Source organism: Tupaia chinensis, unplaced genomic scaffold, assembly GCF_000334495.1.
Source record: "Tupaia chinensis unplaced genomic scaffold, TupChi_1.0 Scaffold000410_1, whole genome shotgun sequence".
In the NCBI taxonomy this organism is placed as follows: Eukaryota; Metazoa; Chordata; class Mammalia; order Scandentia; family Tupaiidae; genus Tupaia; species Tupaia belangeri.
In genome coordinates, this window is record NW_006159915.1 from 1074367 (window position 1) to 1081060 (window position 6694).

General features: G+C 38.1%; 1 pseudogene; it reads left to right on the forward strand.

Moving 5' to 3' along the window:
• Nucleotides 1-5812, forward strand: part of LOC102500050 (ubiquinol-cytochrome-c reductase complex assembly factor 2 pseudogene) — a 41477-nt pseudogene extending 35665 nt beyond the window's left edge.
• The last annotated feature ends 882 nt before the right edge of the window (nucleotides 5813-6694 follow it).

A 6694-nucleotide genomic window follows, 5' to 3' on the forward strand; every position in this document is an offset into this window, starting at 1 on the left:
AAAAAACCTTTCCAAAAAGGAAAAAAAAAAAAAAAAAGAATGCTTTCCAACTCTATGAGTCTAGTATTATACAGATACCAAAACCAGATAAGACATAATAAATAAATAAATAAAAACAAGAACACAAAAATTGTGATCCAATAGCTCTTAAGATTATGGATGCAAAAAAATCCTCAACAATTTACTAAGTATCCAAACCCAGACACATATAAAAAGAACTATACACCATGACAAAGTAAGATTTACACTAAGAATGTAAATTGGTTTAATAGCTGAAAAACCAATTAATGTAATTAACCATACCAGAACAACAACAAAACACATCGTCATCTCAGACTCAGTAAAAGCATTTGGCAAAATTCCACACTATTTTATAATAAATACATTTGACACACTAGAAATAGAAGGGAACCCTCTCAATTTGATAAAGGACATCCACAAAAGACCCACAGCTAACATAATATTTAATGATGAAAACTGAATGACTTTCTTTTTTTTTTTTTTTGTGAGGTTTTTGCTGTAGGGCATGCACACTCGCCAGAAAGACAGAGAGAGACAGAGAGATAGAAAGCAAGAAATCACCCCCCAGGGGGGATGGCCACGTGGCAATCCCTTCTCCTCCATTCTCCTCTCAGGATCTTTGGCACGCATGCACACATGCCCGGTGTAAGTTTAAGCCACCGGTCCGGGACTCAAACCGCAGTCGTCTACATGGGAGTTCAGCAACATAGCCATTACGCTAACTGCTGGTCCCTAAAACTGAATGACTTTCTATTAAGAACCTGAAGTGAGACAAGGATATCCACTCTCACATGCCTAACCAGGGAAATTAAGTAAGATAAAGAAATAAAACACATCTAGATGTAGATTCTGAATTAAAAGAACTGAACAGAACCAACGAATGAGCTCAGTTAAGGTGCAGGATCACTATGCAAAAATTATTTGTATTTCTATGTAATTGCAATGAGTAATTTAAAGATGAAATTAAGAAAAAATTCAATTTTCAGTACCATCAAGAATAACATTTTTAAATAAATATTTTAAGAAGTACAAAAGTTATTAACTACAATGCCTTGCTGAAATAAATTAAAGAATAGCTACATAAGTAGAACACAATTCTATATTCATGGATTGGAAGACTCATTGTTAAGATCACAGCATCACCCAACTGATACATAGATTTTAGTTAACTCTCTACTATTAGATCATCGAGAAAGTCTTTTTTGCATAGAAAAACATTGAAAAGTACATCATGACTTTCCCAATGACATAATAGAATCCCTGTTGATGTCTCTGTAAAAACTGGCAAGCTAATTTTAAAATCTATGTGGAGGGTTTGGCAAGTGGACTCCCACATGGCTAATGGCGGTTCAAGTTTCAGACTTGGTGGCTTGCTTTCTCACTGTCCTCTCTCTCTTGCTCTCTCTCTCTCTGATCAAACTGGAAAATAATAATAATAATGATATATAAAGTTAAATAAAATATTTCTTTTTAAAAATTCAAGTGGAAATTCAAGGAAACAGAATAGAAAAAACAATCGTAAAAAAAAAAAGATCAAAGTAAGAGGGACTTAGATTACCCAATTTCAACACTTCATATAAAGCAACATTAATCAAGACAGTGTGGTACTAGCATAAGGATAAAAATATAAAGCAAATAAATAGAAGTAAAAGTCCAGAAATAAATCTATGTGCCTACGGCCAACTGACTTTCAACAAGAGTTCCACAGACAATCAATGGAGAAATAATGATTGTTTTGACAACTGGTGCTAGACCGCTTAATAACCACATGCAAAAGAATAGGATTGAAATGTTATCACACAATATATACAAAAGTAACTAAAAATAGATCAAAGAATTCAATGTAATAAGAGCCAAAACTATAAAACTCTTAGAAGAAAATTTAGAAATAAATCTTCATGACCTTGTATTTGGCAATAGATTCTTAGAAATAACATAAAAAACATGATCAACAACAATAAAAAAAGATCAATTAAACTTCATTAAAATTAATGCTCTCCTTTGGGAAGCAGCAGATGGTGTAATGGTTACATCACTGGACTTCCACATAGTCCACCATGGTTCGAGTCCCAGGCCTGACAACTTAAAACACATGCGAGGCGCATGTGCATGCCCAAGATCCCAAGAGGAAAATAGAAAAGAAGGGTTTGTGGTATGGCCATTCTATCTGGGGGAGGAGAGGTGATTTCTTGCTTTCTGTCTCTCTGTCGCTCTCTGTCTCTCTGGCTAGCATATGCATCCTATAGCAAAAGTCTCTTTAAAAAAAAAAACAAAAAAAACTCTCTCTTAAAAAAATAAATAATTAAAGCCTTTCTGTTTTAAAGGATATTATCAAGAAGAAAAAAAGAATTGGAGAAAATAGCTATAAATCATATATGGGGTAAGAGACTTGTACTTAGAACATACAAAGAACTCCTGCTACTCAATAATAAAAAGGTTTTAAATAGGGACAAGCAGTTAGTGTAATGGCTATGTTACTGGACTCCCACGTAGTCGACCATGGTTCGAGTTCCGGACCCGGTGGCTTAAACTCATGCTGCGTGTGTGTGCGTGCGTGCCCAAGATCCCAAGAGGAGAATGGAGGAGAAGGGATTGCAGCGTGGCCATTCCCCCGGGGGGTGATTTCTCGCTTTCTGTCTCTGTCTCTGTCTTTCTGGCGAGTGCACGCACCCTATAGCAAAAAACCTCTCCAAAAAAAAAAAAAAAAGGTTTTAAATACACGTTCTCCAAAGAAGCTAAACAAAAATGGCCAGTAAGCAAATTTAAAAGTGCTCGATATCATTAGAGAAATGCGAATCAAAACCATAATGAGATTATAATTCGTACCCATTAGAATTACCAGAATCAAAAAGTCAGATAACAAGTGTTGGCAATGATGTGGAAAAATTGAAAAACTTACACACTGCTGTCCTGAATGTAACAGTAATGTAGCCTGTGGCACTTCTTCAAATTGTTAAGTCTTGGAATATCATGTGATTCATCAGTTGTATTCTTAGCCTTCTACTAAGAGATAGGAAAACATGCATCCATACTGTACTTATACATGGATTTTACAGCAGCATCACCCATAACAACTAAAGCATGGAAAGAACATAAATTTCCACCAGCTCTTTAATAAAACACCCACCAGCTCATGAATAAAACACGGCATATCTATCCAATGTTCATAAAGAGGAGTGGAATGCTTATTTACTTACCCATGCTACAACATTGATAAATCCTGGAAGACTAAGTGAAAGAAGCCTGTAATTTAAAGAAAACAATCACATCCTTCCATTTATAAGAAATACCCAGAATAAGCTAATCAACAAAGATATTAGTGGATGCTCAGGGCTGGGAGGCATAGGACATAGAGAAGTGTATTAGTCAGAGTTCTCCAGAGAGACAGAACCAATAGAGGAAGAGGAAGAGAAAGAAGGAGGAGGAGGAAATAGGAAGAAGGAGAAAAGAAGAAGAAGGAGGAGGAGGAGGAGGAGGAGGAGGAGGAGAAGAAGAAGAAATTTATTAGGCGAATTGGCTCATACAATTATTGAGACTAAGTAGTTGCATTTTAAGCTATCTCCAAGTCAGCGGACCAGGGAAGCTGGTGGCATGACTCAGTCTAAGCCCTAAGGATTAAGAACCAGAGTTGCGGATAGTGTAACTTAGCAAAAGGCTGAAGGCCTGAGGACCTAAGGGGTTGCTGGTGAAATCTTTGAGTCCAAAGGTTAAGAGAACTTAAGAGTTCTGATGTTTAAGGGCAGAAGAAGAAAGGTGTTTCAGCTATGAGAGAGAAAACACATTTACCTTTTCTCTTACCCCTTCCTTTTTTCTTTCTTTCTTTTTAAAAATTGCCAGAGAAGAGAGAGAGGAGAGAGAGAGAAAATGAGAGAAAGAGAGAGAGAGAACTTCCCCAGCAGCATAGTCATGCTACAATCTCTTTGCCTCTATTTCTCCATTTCATCAGAATTTTGAGTATGCATGCACACGTGCTTGGTATGTTTTTGAAGACACTGGGGTGGGATTCAAACCTTGGTTGTCCATGTGGGGATAGATTTCTTGCTGACTTTTTTTTTAAAGACAGAGTCCTTGTCATGTAATTCTCCTGCCTCAGCTTTCTTCCTGGGACTATGGGTGTATGTCACCATCCCTGGCTCTCTTTCTCTTTCTTTTCATTTTTTAAACAAGTTTTTACTGAGTTGCCCAGATCACCCTCATGCTTCTGATCCTCCTGCCTCAGCCTCCCCGAGTTGCTGGAATTACAGGCACATGCCACAACGCTGAACTTTCAAGGACCAGAAAAGGAGCCCAGCTTCCTATTATTTTCCCAGTCAGCCAAGCACAACACATGAGAGGCATATGCCACCCTGGTTGGGCCTCCTCTGTCTTTTTTTTTTTTCTGGGTCCCCAGATGATTGGTTGGTGCCCATCCGCATTGATGGTAGACTTTACTCACTCAGTTCACAGGCAAACACCAAACTCTTTTGGAAACATCTCATTGACATACCTAGAAATAATGCTTTACCAGCTATTTAGGTGTCCTTAATAGGGTCAAGGTGACATCTGAAATTAACCATCACAACAGATAATAATTACATACTATGGAGTTTCCTTTTGAGGGGAATATGCATGTGTTCTAAAATTGATTGCGCTAGTCTTTGACCATAAGTACATTAAAAATCATCGACTTGCACATTTTAACTGGGTGAGCTGTATGGTATGTGAACTATGTCTCAGTAAAGCTGTTTTAAAAATCTACTTTTCAGCATAGCTGTAAAATTGAACAATATTTCGAAAATTCAAAAGAGCATATGGCCAAATATTTTTCCTCTTTGAAGGCTTGTGTTAATCATACCTCAGTTTCTGATTCATTTACATGTAATTCATCAGCATGGTTTCTAAGGAGGCATTTGATGACTGAGGGACTGATAAACCATTTATTTGGTGAACCTTGGTTGGTTGTTTTCTTTTTTCCCTCTGAACCATAATTCTGTACTTGACAACATTAGTTTTAATTTAGTTCTGGAAAGGTTCATTTCCAGTTCCAAACTCAGATCTCAGGAATTGCAAGGGAGTCCGACTTTTTTGTAAAAATGCGGAACATATTATTTCCTCTGATTTGAAAGATGAAGAAGATTACATGTGACACTGATGAGTGAGATAGCAAGTTCAAATGCCTGGAGTTTTTAGCCATATGTAAAGTAATACATGGCACCCCAAGCCTGCTTTGTACTAATTCTCTTTCCTGTGGCTGGGCCATGGTGGGGGAAAAGGACTGTCACATGAGAACTTAGAAGAGGCAAGGACAAACACAGAAAGGACTATTACTGACCCCATTTGATGCAGTGACCATCTGCTAGCTTCCATATACAACTTCCACCCATGGAAGAGTAATAAAAAACCAAAATGTACTGGCTACTGGCGATTTCTTAAGCTCTGTGAGGAATGGCCCATGGATGAGACCAAATGGGGACAGGACTTGGGCACTTACCTGCAGCAGCTGGTAGCATAGGCCTTTCGGGAGGGAGAAGACACCCAAATTGCAGAGCCTAAGGCTTGTGATCAGATGTACCAGAGCTTAGCACGACTCCATTCAAACTACTACAAACACAAGTACCCTCGTCCCAGAGACACTAGCTTCAGTGGCCTGTCCGTGGAAGAGTACAAGCTGATCCTGTCCACAGACACCTTGGGAGAGTTTAAGGAAATGAATAAAGGCATGTGGAAGAAACTGCAGGAGAAGTTTGCCTCCAAGGGTCCTGAAGAGAAGCCTAAGGTCTGGGCTCAGTCCTCATCTCACCCACGTACCTAAGTATGGAGCCTCAGATGTTGCCATCTGCAATAAAACCCATGATTTCTCTCAAGGGGAAAAACAAAACAAAACAAAACAGAACAAAAACAAAATGTACTGTAAAGAGAGGATAGTGAATAAGAGAAGAAAGATGATACAATTATTAACTTGATACTTAATTGTAGAATCAATGTGCTGCTGAGACACTGACTCAGGCGTATTTAAGAGCTATTGGCTGCCTCGAATCCCCAAGACCAGCAGCACTGAACATGTACCATGGAATAACTCCGCATAAAGTGCCCTTCCTGGAACAGCAAACATGCCCTCGAGATATAAAATGAAGTGCTAATTGTCTTCAACTTGAGAACTTGACTCTTTATGGATTTTTCTTGTTGTTGATTGCATGGCTCGAATGTACACAAGTAGCAGAAGTCTTGCCAGGAGTATCATGGCTTACAAAGAGTGATATGCAAGATATATTGCACATCCTTCTATTTCTCTCTTCCCCTATGTCTACACCCAATGGCAACAACTTCAAAATGCTGCAAAAACCTGCCAAGAGATTACATTCTTAAATCATATCAGAGATTAACTTATTAGTGACTGTGTGGTTAGTAACTAAGAAAATAGAAATTTCTATTTTGTCAACCTAAAAACCTTTATTAGCCAGGAGGTTAAAACCGATCTTCTTAAATAATCACAAACAAAACAAAACAACAATTTTAATGTTCATTAAAATGTTTTAATGTCACAGGACCCAGCCTAGCTCCTATTCAAAATCTTTATATTGGGGTCAGCAGGTGGCGTAGTGGTTAAGGTACTGGACTCCCATAAGGTCAACCAAGGTTTGAGTCCTGGACCTGGCAGATTGAGATTCATGCTTGTATATGTGTATCTAAAATT